This window comes from Hypanus sabinus, chromosome 10, assembly GCF_030144855.1.
Source record: "Hypanus sabinus isolate sHypSab1 chromosome 10, sHypSab1.hap1, whole genome shotgun sequence".
NCBI lineage: Eukaryota > Metazoa > Chordata > Chondrichthyes > Myliobatiformes > Dasyatidae > Hypanus > Hypanus sabinus.
The window spans coordinates 103,418,152-103,431,924 of NC_082715.1; positions in this window are offsets into that span (position 1 = coordinate 103,418,152).

Here is a 13,773-nt window from a genome sequence, read left to right on the forward strand (position 1 = left end):
TAGCTGCATGTGAATAGATGCCTAAAAGTTATTTAACTTATTCCTTCCCAATGGTCATTGATATTTCTTCAATTATTCCCTTCACAAGATACATGCCAATGTAACAAAAAGTGAACGGATAAAAAAGACAATATATGTACATGTCTTAATTTTACAGTGTACAGGTTTCCCCTGCTATCCGAAAGTAGAGCGTTCCTATGAAACATTTTGTAAGCTGTATTGGCGTGAAGCGAGGAAGCAATTACCATTAATTTATAAGGGAAAAATTTTTGAGCGTTCTCAGACCCAAAAAATAACCTAGCAAACCATCCAAATAACACATAAAACCTAAAATAACACTAACATATAGTAAAAGCAGGAATGATATGATAAAAACACAGCCTATATAAAGTAGAAATAATGTATGTACAGTGTAGTTTCACTTCCCAGAATTGGGAAGACAGCGAGCACACTGTAAAGTTCATGCATTTTTCTATCATACAGTTCTGTGTAAGCACTCAAAACATCCTGCAAACCTGCCCTAAACCTGCGTGCCCTTTCAAAATTGAAAGTCATACTTTTCTGCAATCATTATGGCACTGTCAATCGTAGCAAAAATCTCACGCAGTTCAAAGCTATGGCAGCTTGATGCTGAGATGCTGAGTGTTTGTTTTGCAGAGAGCAAGACAAACACTGAACACTATTTTCGCTTTTTGCCTTTTTTCTTACAAGCGAAAATCCTTCAGATTTCTTTTGGTTAGCGAAAACAGGTACTATTGTAGGTCTTTCGTAAAAGCGAAGCGGCGTAAAGCGAACATTCGTAAAGTGGGGGATACCCGTACATCACTTTACTGTCAATCAAGTATTTTCAAAGTGTAGCGACTATTCAGTAAGGTTCAAACGTTCATTTATTATCAAAACGTATCCATATACAACTCTGAAATTTGTCTTCTCCGGATAGCCACGAAACAAAGAAAGACCATGAAAGTCATTCAGAGAGGAACATCAAACCCACCCCACCCCACACAAAAAATGCACCACAATCATCAGCCCCAGAAACCCTCCCTCCCCATGCACTTAACAGAACAGGAACATTGACTCCACCCCCCCCCCCAAAAGCAACTCCTCCCCTGCCCAAACAACTTAACAGAACACTACAGAATGTCAACCCCCAAACACCTCCCCTCACACAACAAAATGGAAAAGGTGCAGGTGATTTAAAAAATGTACAGAATATAAAAACTCTAAAGTCTGAGAAGTCACAGTCCATAAATTCAGTGGTCCAATCTGTAAACACAGAACCATGATACCCTCCACGATATCACCAGTATTCATCGAAAGAGAGGGACACCACATGAGGCAGAGGCCTATCCCCCTGCCACAGTGAGCCACACAGCGATAGGCCACTCATAGACTCCTTCTCTGGCAGTCATTGAAGAAAAGCTTTCGGCATTGAACTCTGGCTCGCCCCTCCGCATTTGTTTCGGCGTCTCATCTTTCTTGACACTTTAACCAGCAACTAATGGATGCTTTAACCAGAGAAATGGAGTGAGATACCTGCCCATGCCCCATCTCACAGTTCCTTCACTTCGAGGCTGTCCGAGTACATGCTCACTTCCTGGCATCTTCTTGAAGACAGCAAAGCTCAAATGATCTCCAAACTATAAATCACAGGCTCTAACATTTAACACAAAAAGCAGATGTAAAAGAAGCAAAAATGATTTTCATGAGCTATCTGGAAGATGTTGACCGAAGGACCATTGTATGCTGGTGCTATCTTGACCAAATAAGAAGCTCTGCACCAAAAGAGCCCAGAGGAACTTTGCACAAAACACTGTGATAACATCAGATAACCTTTTCTGAGTCTTGGTTCATGGGTAAGAGCAGGCAGATGATGGGAGAATTACATGGCTCTTTGAAATGGATCCATGGATATGTTATCCTATGAGAACAGGGAGACCGTTTTGCTGAACACCTACGCTCGGTCCGCCAGAAAAAGCAGGATCTCCCAGTGGCCACACATTTTAATTCCACTTCCCATTTCCATTCTGATATGTCAATCCAAGTCCTCCTCTATTGTCAAAATGAATCCAAACTCAGATTGGAGGAACAACACCTTATATACCGGCTGGGTAGCCTCCAACCTGATGGCATGAACATTGACTTCTCTAACTTCTGTTAATGCCCCTCCTCCCCTTCTTACCCCATCCCTGACATATTTAGTTGTTTGCCTGTTCTCCATCTCCCTCTGGTGCTCCCCCCCCCCCTTTCTTTCTCCCGAGGCCTCCCATCCCATGATCCTTTCCCTTCTCCAGCTCTGTATCACTTTCGCCAATCACCTTTCCAGCTCTTGGCTTCATCCCACCCCCTCCGGTCTTCTCCTATCATTTCGCATTTCCCCCTCCCCCCACTACTTTCAAATCTCTTACTATCTTTCCTTTCGGTTAGTCCTGACGAAGGGTCTCGGCCTGAAACGTCGACATCGCTTCTCCCTACAGATGCTGCCTGGCCTGCTGTGTTCTACCAGCATTTTGTGTGTGTTGTTGTTTGAATTTCCAGCATCTGCAGATTTCCTCGTGTTTGCTCTCTAAACTCCCTTAGTTCTGTACTAGAGTAAGTTTAAATTTTTGCACATCAATCACCAGAATGGAACGTGAGAGAGGAACCTCCTGATCTACAGACAAGAGTGCTATCAATGGAAGCACACCTGTATATTCAGTTTCTGAACATATAAGCTGCTGGCAAGGTTCCTGAATATGGAAACATTTACAACAACTTTTAAAATCTTCCATATTTCTTTTCTTGAACTTAGCATGCATTCCAGCATAGACAGCACAATCTGAATGTCCTTGGATAAAATTTCTCCTGCACATTAATAACCAGCCCCTACTGCGGCCTCCGTGTTTATTCTGCATGCCTTGGACGTTTACTGCCTCATACACTCTGGGATTCCTAGTTTTATCACTTAACTGCGATGGACACAGTTCCATGCAGATGATAAACAGAGGCAGTCTCAAAGTTTGTGAACATCACACGCTGTTTCTGAACTGACAGGACCAACAATTCACAAGCAGGACATTTCTCAAGTAATTGCCCAGCAATTTCATCAAAAATCTGACTCAGAATGTTGTAGCTATAAGTTCTTTTAAGAAGAGTGTTGGATTTATATGAAATGGCAATTTTACTATCTGTTGTCATAAATATATTTGGGGCACTGATATGGTGCGCTGATTTTGTGTCTTGCTTTTCATCTTCTGGACCTGGTTTAAATCCAGCCTAGACTAATGAAAGTTAACACTGCAAGTCTTCTATGAGGGCCCTACATGAAATGAACTTAGTCAATCTAACTGTAATTCCTAGTGTTTATAGGCTGCTCTATAAGCTGTGCATAAATCAGTACTAATTGACAATTAATTGCATGTATCTGTGTTGTATCTGAGCTGGGAGTGCACAATACTGGCAAGTCTGAAGTGGGAAGTGCGCCATTCCCCAGTTTCAATTTAATTAAAACATGGAAATGTGCTGCAGTGCCAAGTGATTCCTTGTTATATATATCTGATGAAAACACCCAGTTAGTTCATCATTTTAAAAGCATGTTAGATTGTGTTACTGGCCAGGCATAGCCAGGTTTACACAGTGAGCAAACAGATGTGAAATCTTCAGCATGAGAAGAGAAAATTAACCAGACGGTTGAGAAAGCTGGATCATTATGTTCTCAATTTACTTTAATATTTATGGATCAGAGCTATTTTTCTAAGTACAGTTGTTTAACACCGTGGCCTAGTACGTATGCCTGAGATACAGCCACGTAAAGGATGTGTGATGTCTGAAAGCCTGGGAGGAGGTGTGACAATTCTGACTGAACCATGTTGCTTGTCAAGGTGCTAGCTTAAGTGTAAAAGCAAAGGCTCCACCTGCTATTAATACAACTATTTCATAGAACATAGAGCAATATAGCACAGGCCATTCGGCCGCCTATTGTGCTGAACCAGCTAGAACGGAAAATCAAAAACACGCAAATACTGATCCCGCCGACCTACACCATGACCATATCCCTCCATCTTCCTTACGTCCATGTGCCCATCAAATGTCTCCTTAAAAGCCTTGGATGTATTTGCCTCTACCACCAGGCATCCACGATTCTCTGAGTGAAAAACCTACCCTTCAAGTTCCTCTTGAACCTACTCCCTCTCACCTTCAATGCATATGCTCTGGTATTAGACATTTCAACATTGGAAACAGGTACTCTCTATCCTCTCATAATCTTATAAACATTTATCAGCTCTCTCCTCAGCCTCTGATGCTCCAAAGAAAACAATCCAAGTTTATCCAGCCCCTCATGATAGAGCATGCCCTCTAAACCAGGCAACATCCCAGTAAACCTCTTCTGCACCCTCTCCAAAGCCTCAGCATCCTTCCTATAGTGGGTCGACCAGAACTGTACGCAAAACTGCACATGTGGCCTAACCAGAGTTTTATCTAGTTATGTTTCCTCATGCCTGTAGGCAGGACTTTGGTCTGCTGGTCTAAAAGAAGTTCATACGCTGTCAGATCATTGCAGGATCAGGATTCACAGGTTATCTGCATAAAATAAGAAGCGTAAAAACCGCATTGTTACAGTGAATGATGGTGACTAACACAAACAGTAGAGTGATCTCACTGATGGTCTTGACGTCACTATGGATGGATCAAGATATATGATCAACCAGACACCTTTTTTAAAGAAAGCTGCTTTCCAAATTCAGGAGATTCATCAGCCTTGTCGAGCCCTTGGTAGGTATCGTGCAGCTACTTCATGTTGGGCTGTTTTTAACTAGAAAGCTGTAGATAGATTCTGTGCCTGTTTCCGTTTCCCAGCGTCAAAAGCAGTTCTGGGTACAAGAACATCTTTCTTTCTGGTTAATTGATCCAGCCAAAATTTATGGTGTCCCAAGAGGTCCTATCTGGGTCCAAACATCAAAGTTATTTAGTGCTTTCATAGTTCACTCTTGAAATGGTCTCAATCCAAAATCATCAAGAAAAGGACTGTTCAAATCTTTCCGAATTTCAGATACATCATTTTTATCATTGTAAAGGATAGAGATGTTATCTGTGGTAGCATTTAAGTCCTTTTATCCATGTTCACATCATGAACTGAAGAGCAGCTGAAGCTATACCTAATCATTATCTATCAACATAATGTTCTAATTTGGTACACCAGCGTTAAAGATTCATGCTTTGTTTTTATCCATTAAGAATGGCTCCATCACAGCCAATTCCTAAAATTTCACCCCAGTGTCCAGTTCAAAGATGCTGCTGTTAAGTTTCCATTAAAAAGTGGGAGAGCTTATGAGACAGCTTACTCACATTCCTTTTAACCATTAATAAATTTGGATATGGTCTTTTATCTGCTTTTGATGTACTAGTTGCCTTTAGAATTTCTTTCTTGGTTACTTCATTCTTAATTTTAGTTCAGATTCAGATTCAGATTTACTTTATTGTCATTTAGAAACCACAAATGCAATGCAGTTAAAAAATGAGACAATGTTCCTCCAGAATAATATCACAAAAGCATATGACAAAACAGACTACACCAGAAAATCCACATAACGTTTGGTAATCCCCAAATCTAGAGTCCGGAGAGGCTGCTGTGTATTAATATTGTGCTACCGTCTAGTGCGTTCCCCGGAAAGGAGCTCCAAATCCACCAGACAAAAACGACCAAAAACTAAAGCTACAAGACCTGCACAAAACCACATAATTACAACAAATAGTTATAACAGTGCAACCAATAGCATAATTGATTAAAAAAAAGACTATGGGCACAGTAAAAATAGTCCAAGATGTTAAAGGACTGTAAGTTCAAAAGAAATCACCACAGTTTCCACAAGTTCTCAGGGTCCTGATAGACTCACCATCCCACGCCGGCGGCAGAAGGGAATACCCCCGCTATGGACTTCCACAGCGCCGCCCGACTCAGCCTCGCAGACGCAGCACACAATGGAAGCTCCATCGAAACCAGCCTCGCAGACGCAGCACACAATGGAAGCTCCATCGAAACCAGCCTCGCAGACGCAGCACACAATGGAAGCTCCGTCGAAACCAGCCTCGCAGACGCAGCACACAATGGAAGCTCCGTCGAAACCAGCCTCGCAGACGCAGCACACAATGGAAGCTCCGTCGAAACCAGCCTCGCAGACGCAGCACACAATGGAAGCTCCGTCGAAACCAGCCTCGCAGACGCAGCACACAATGGAAGCTCCATCGAAACCAGCCTCGCAGACGCAGCACACAATGGAAGCTCCATCGAAACCAGCCTCGCAGACGCAGCACACAATGGAAGCTCCGTCGAAACCAGCCTCGCAGACGCAGCACACAATGGAAGCTCCGTCGAAACCAGCCTCGCAGACGCAGCACACAATGGAAGCTCCGTCGAAACCAGCCTCGCAGACGCAGCACACAATGGAAGCTCCGTCGAAACCAGCCTCGCAGACGCAGCACACAATGGAAGCTCCGTCGAAACCAGCCTCGCAGACGCAGCACACAATGGAAGCTCCATCGAAACCAGCCTCGCAGATGCAGCACACAATGGAAGCTCCATGGAAACCAGCCTCGCAGACGCAGCACACAATGGAAGCTCCATCGAAACCAGCCTCGCAGACGCAGCACACAATGGAAGCTCCATGGAAACCAGCCTCGCAGACGCAGCACACAATGGAAGCTCCATCGAAACCAGCCTCGCAGACGCAGCACACAATGGAAGCTCCGTCGAAACCAGCCTCGCAGACGCAGCACACAATGGAAGCTCCATCGAAACCAGCCTCGCAGACGCAGCACACAATGGAAGCTCCGTCGAAACCAGCCTCGCAGACGCAGCACACAATGGAAGCTCCGTCGAAACCAGCCTCGCAGACGCAGCACACAATGGAAGCTCCATGGAAACCAGCCTCGCAGACGCAGCACACAATGGAAGCTCCGTCGAAACCAGCCTCGCAGACGCAGCACACAATGGAAGCTCCGTCGAAACCAGCCTCGCAGACGCAGTGCACAATGGAAGCTCCGTCGAAACCAGCCTCGCAGACGCAGCACACAATGGAAGCTCCGTCGAAACCAGCCTCGCAGACGCAGCACACACCGAAAGCGACCTGAGTCTGTCGAACCTCTGAGCCGACGACCATCTCCTCCGGCACAGCTTCTCTGAGCACCATCCTCTGCCGAGCGTTTTAAGACGGCCCCGACAACGGCCATTGGCAACGCAACCCCGAGGACTGGGGGCCTGTTCTTCCAGCAGAGTCCCGGACCTCACAGCAGCAGCAGCAATGAAGAAGATCTTCCTGGAATTTCCCAATGTTTCTCCATTTGTTGCCACTTTTTGGGTTCACCTTACACCTGCTTGTTAATGCAAACTTCCAATCAGACAATCATGTGGCAGCAACACAATGTATAAAGGCATGTTTAACAGGTTCAGCTCAAAAGTTCAAAGCTCAGAATCAATTTATTATCAAAGTACGAATATTTCATCATATGCAACTCAGAGCCATTTTCTTACAGGCATTCACAATAGATACAAAGAAACGCAATAGAATCAGTGAAAGACTACATACAAGAAGGACAAACAACCAATGTGCAAAAGGCAACTGTGCAAATACAAAAATAATAAAAGAATTAATAATAAATAAGCGATAAATATCAAGACCATGAAATGAAGAGTCCTTGAAAGTGAATCCATAGGCTGTGTTCAGTTCAGTGATGGGGAAAGTGAAGTTGAGTGAGGTTATCTCTTGTTCAAGAGCCTGATGGTTGAGGAGTAATAACTGTTCCTGAACTTGGTGGTGTGGATTCTGAGGCTCCTGTACCTCCTTCCTGATCACCACTGTAAGAGAAGTGCATGAGCTGGATGGTGGGGGTCCTTGATGAGGAATGCAGCTTTCTTGTGGCAATGCTCCATGTAGATGGGCTCAATGGTGTGAAGGGCTTTACCCATGACAGTCTTGGCCCTATTCACTACTTTTTGTAGGATTTCCTTACTACCCCATGATGCAACTAGTCAATATATTTCCACTGAACATCTATAGATGTTTGTCAGCTTTTAAGATGATAGCCCGAATCTGTGAAAACTTCTAAGAATGTAGAGGTGCTGCCATGCTTTCTTCATAATTGAACACATGATTGTCTGAAACAGATCATCTGAAATGATAACATCAAGGAAGTTAATGCTGCTGACCCTCTCCAGCTTTGATCCCCTGATGAGGTCTGGCTCATGGACATCTGCTGTAGTCAATAACCAGCTCCTTGGGCTTGCTGACACTGAGTGAGAAGTTGTTGCTGAGGCACCATTCAGTCAGATTTTCAATCTCCCTCCTATATGCTGATTAATCACCAGCTCTGATTTGGCCAATGACAGTGGAGTCATCAGCAACTTAAATATGGCATTGGAGCTGTGTTAGTCTCTTGGTCATAAGCATAGACTGAAGAGGGCGAAGCACACAGCCTCATGGCACACCTGTGCTGATGGAGGTTGTGGAGAAGATTTTGTTGCCAATCTGAACTGACTGGGATCTGTAAGTAAGTAAATTGAGGATTCTGTTGCTCAGGGAGTTTATTGAGCTGTTGTTCAGACCATGATTGTTGATACTAGACAGGGTGGTTTGAGTATCTCAGAAACTGCTGATCTCCTGGGGTTTTTAATACACAACAGTCTCCAGAGTTACAGAGACTGGTGTGAGGGACAAAAAAAATAAGCATCCAGTGAGCAGCAGTTCTGTGGAAAATGTCCAGCTAATGAGAGAGTTCGGAGGAGAACATCCAGACTGTTCAAGCTGACAGGAAGGTGACAGTAATTCAAATAAACATACACCACAATAGTGGTGTGCAGAAGAGCATCTCGGAATGCATAACCTATCAAACTTTGAAGTGGATGGGCTGCAGCAGCAGAAGACCATGAGCATACACTCAGTGGCCATTTTATTAAGTACAGGAGCTATCAAATGAAGTGGCTACTCTTTTTCTCCTGCAGCCTTTTGGCTTCTTCCTTTGAATCTTGTAACCTCAACCTCAATCTTGTATTTACAGTATAAACCACTAGTTTATTTTTTAAATGCATCTTGGGTTTTGTCCGGTGTGATAGACCCCTGTTTCTATTGCCCTTGTGCTGGCATGAGCAGCCCCTCTATGCTGTCCCTCAACCCTGCCATTTCCAGCCATTGGTAGGACTTTATATTGCGACTGGGTCTCTGATGACTGGTAGGGCAAATGTCTTGATTGCTCTGATCTTGTTCTTTCCATTCAGCTAGATTTTTAGGACCTGTCTCAGTCTTCGGAGGGACTTGGATTCTGCAGCCTTCATTGTGTCTTCATTGTAGCTTCCATGCAATTGTAGGATCCCCAGGTATTTGTAGCTGTGCTGTACATCTGGCTTGTGGCCTTCAGGTAGTTCAACTCCTTCAGTCTTGATGAGTTTGCTTCTTTTCATTACCACCTGGCTTCACTTCTCTAGTCTAAATGACATCTTCATGTCTCTGCTGAACACCTTTGTCAGATGGATTAATGAGTCAATGTCTCTTTCATTTCTGGTGTACAGCTTGATGTCATCCGTGTACGGGAGATGGCTAATGGTCACTCCATTCTTGAACCTGTACCATATCCACTCTTTGAGACAATATGGTTGAGGGGGTTCAAGCCGATGCAGAACAGCAGAGATAGTGCATCACCCTGGTATAATCCACATCTGATGGTCACTTGTGTGATTGGCTTTGAGTTAACTTCTAGCGTTGTTCTCCAGTGGCCCATTGAGTTCTTGGTGAAGGTCCTTAGTGTCTTGTTGATCATTCCAGGATCCATGCGTGGGGCATTGAGTCATACGCTTTCTCTCGATCCAGGCTCTGCTCAGGCTGGTTTCCCTGGACTTGGTGTCTCGCATGACTGTTTTGTCTACCGGTAGATCAGTAGTTCAACTCATCACAAGATATAGCGCATTCCTGTCATTGCACTGTTACCTCTCTACAACACCTCTGCTTTTTCAGAAAGCTAAGGAAATTGGTATGTTACCAATGACTCTTAATAATTTTTATCAAGATCATCCCATTAGAATGCATCATAGATTGGTTGGCATCTGCTCTGCCTAAACAAAGAAACAGCTCAGTCCATAACACAACCAGCCTTTTCTCCATTGAGTCCACCTAAACCTCATGGTGCCTTGGGAAATCTGCCAACATAGTCAAGGACCACTGCCTGCTTGGCCATTCTCTCTTCTCCCCTCTTCCATCAGGTAAAAGATACAAATGTTTGACAGCCCTTGAAGTTTATTTTGTGTGTTGCATTGGATTAACTCTGTAACGGCAACACTAGTTTTTGCATTCATGTCACAAGCTGGTGATAATAAACCTGATTCTGATACTGATTCTTTTTACAACCCCAGTATAGTCATGTATCGCATGATCTGTCTGCATGGCATGCAAATAAAAGCTTTTCACTGTATCTCAGTACACATAACAATGGAAAACCAGTTCAATACCAGGATCCCTGGAGCTTCAACCACCTTCTTCTCTCCACATTTCCTTTGGGCACTCAGTCATTTTCTGCTCTCTTTGCTTGAGAAAAGATATTCTGACTTCGAAGACAGTGCAGAGGAGGTTTACCAGGTTGATTTCAGAAATGAAGGGAACAGACTATGAGGAAAGATTGAGTCAACTGAGACCATACTCATTAGAATTCAGAAAAATGAGAGGGGATATTACAGAAGCATAGAAAATTATGAAAGAGCTAGATAAGATAGAGGCAGGGAAGTTGTTTCCAGTTGTTTCCACTGGTAGGTGAGTCTTGAACTGGAGGACATAGCCTCAAAATTTGGGGGGTGGGGAGGGTATAGATTAGGACAGAAATGAGGAGAACTGCTTTTCCCAGAGGTAGGGAATCTGTGGAATTCTGTACTCTGGGAAGCAGGAGAGGATACCTCATTAAATATACTTAAGACAGTTTGATAGATTTTTTGAATAGTAGGAAATATATGGTTTTGGAGAAAAGGTAGTCAGTGGAGCTGAGTCCACAGCCAGATCCAGCATATTACAATTATAGCAATGTTTGTTTTAATTAGGCAAAAATCAGAATGCATGATTACACAAGCCGTTTGCCTTTTACAAACATGCAATCTGCCAGTCTTTCACATTTTGAGTCCATGATGGTTGCAAGACCACCTTTGGCTCGTATAAGAAAGACCATGTTCTGATGGGTCACCCACTGACAACATCACAGTTATTCTGCTGTAATATTTTAGAATGTTTTCCTCTCTAAATCTTCAACTGGCTACCTCTATGCTTCAGGACTGTTGTGAGCAGATTAACTGGTAGATGTTCTAGAGATCGCCACAAATGAAGAAGACATCGGCCTTGAGGAATATGCCTCATTTGTCACTGGCTATATTAGTAAGTGCGTAGATGAGTTTGGTACCTCAGGAACAGTCATCTTGTGGCCCAATCAAAAACCCTGGCTGAATGCAGAGCTGCACCTGGAACACTGCCTTCAAGTTTGATGACAGAACAGCTCTCAGAGCAGTCAGGAGAAATGTCATCGTAGGCATCAAGAGGACAAAGATGGCCTACACATAAAAAATTCAGGAACACCTGTCTGATAACAATCCCCAGTTTAAGTGGGTGGGCATCAACGGTATTACTGAGTACACAAGGAAAATAGTATTGTCTGTATCAGTGACCTCCCTCCCTGATGCTCTAAACAACTCTTATGCACATTTTGAGGCATGGGACACAATGCTGGCCATGAAAACTATCCCCCTCCTCCAGTAAGAAGCCACTGTCTGCAGCAGATGTGAGGAGGATCATCCCTTGGAAAGTGGTTGGGCCAGACGACCTCCTAGGCCACGTACTCAGGGAGTGTGCACACCAGCTCACTGAGGTTTCATGGACACATTCAACACATCACTCATCCAAGTTGCTTCAAATCAGCCAACATCAACCATGTACCAAAGAAATTGACACCTTCAGAACTGAACAACTATTGCCTGATGGTACTAATGCCAGTCATCGCGAAGTGCTTTGAGCGGTTCATAATAGCACATATCAAAAACTCCATTCCTGCCACTCCATTCCTGATACTCACTAATATGCTTACTGACAGAGCCACTCTATCAAAGATGCCATAGTATCTGTCATGTACCTGGCCCCGACAAACCCAGAAAACAAGGATAGTTATGTCAGAATACTGTTTCTGGCTTTCAGTACAGCTTCCAACATATTTGCCCCACAGACATTGATGAACAAACACCTTCTCCTCAGTCACAACTGTGCAACTGGGTGCTGGATTTCCTAACAAACAGACCTCGGAGTAGCTTAGCAAGCTGCATTGCTGCATGATACGGAAACTGCACTGCAGTGGACAGGAAATCTCTATAATGGGTGGTCACTGAGGTCTTCATGGATATCTTCAACACATCACTCATCCAAGCTGCTGTACCAAGATGCCATTTATCAAAACTCTCTAGACTCTGGGCGGGTCCCGGCAGATTGGAAGACAGCAAATGTCACGCCACTTTTTAAAAAAGGATGAAGGCAAAACACGGGCAACTATAGGCCAGTTAGCTTAACATCTGTAGTCAGGAAAATGCTTGAAGCTATCATTAAGGAAGAAACAGCGAAACATCTATAAATGAGTAGTTCAATTAGACAAATGCAGCATGGATTCAGAAAGGGCCGTTCCTGTTTGACAAACTTACTGGACTTCTTTGAGGACATAATGAGTGTGGTGGATAGAGGTGAACCAGTGGATGTCATCTACCTGGATTTCCAGAAAGCATTTGCTAAGGTGCTGCACAAGAGACTTCTAAATAAGATATGGATGCATGGAGTCGGTGGAAGTGTATTGGCATGGAAAGTGGATTGGTTAACCAAGAGAAGCCAGTGAGTTGGTATAAATGGGTATTTCTCTGGTTGGCAGTCAGTGGTGAGTGGGGTGCCACAGGGGTCGGTGCTGGGCCTGCAGCCGTTTACCATTTACATTGATGATTTGGAAGAGGGGACTGAGTGTAGCGTAGAAAAATTTGCTGATGACACTAAACTGAGTGGAAAAGCAAATTGTACAGAGGATGTGGAGAGTCTGCAGAGGGATATAGATAGGTTAAGTGAGTGGGTCAAGGTCTGGCAGATGGAATACAATGTTGGTAAATGCGAGATCATCCACTTTGGAAGGAAGAATAGAAGAACAGATTATTATTTAAATGGTGAAAAATTGCAGCATGCTGTTGTGCAGAGGGACTTGGGAGTGCTTGTTCATGAATCGCAAAAAATTGGCTTGCAGGTTATTAAGAAGGCAAACGGAATGTTAGCCTTCATTGCTAGACAGATTGAATTCAAAAGCAGGGAGGTCATGCTGCAACTATACAGGGTACTGGTGGGGCTGCACCTGGAGTACTGTGTGCAGTTCTGGTCTCCGTATTTGAGGAATGATACAGTGGCTTTGGAGGCCGTTCAGAGGTGGTTCACCAGATTGATATCAGGGATGAAGTGGTTAACCTGTCAGGAGAGGTTGAGTCACCTGGGACTATATTCTCTGGAATTCAGAAGAATGAGAGGGGATCTTGTAGAAACATACAAAATTTTGAAATTTTAAGATAGAAGTAGGAAAGTTGTTTCCATTGGTAGGTGAGATTAGAACTAGGGACATTGCCTCAAGATTCAGGGGAGAAGATTTAGGATGGAGATGAGGAGAAACTGTTTTTCCCAGAGAGTGGTGAATCTGTGGAATTCTCTGCCCAGGGAAGCAGTTGAGGCTTCTTCACTAAATATATTTAAGATACAGTTCGATAGA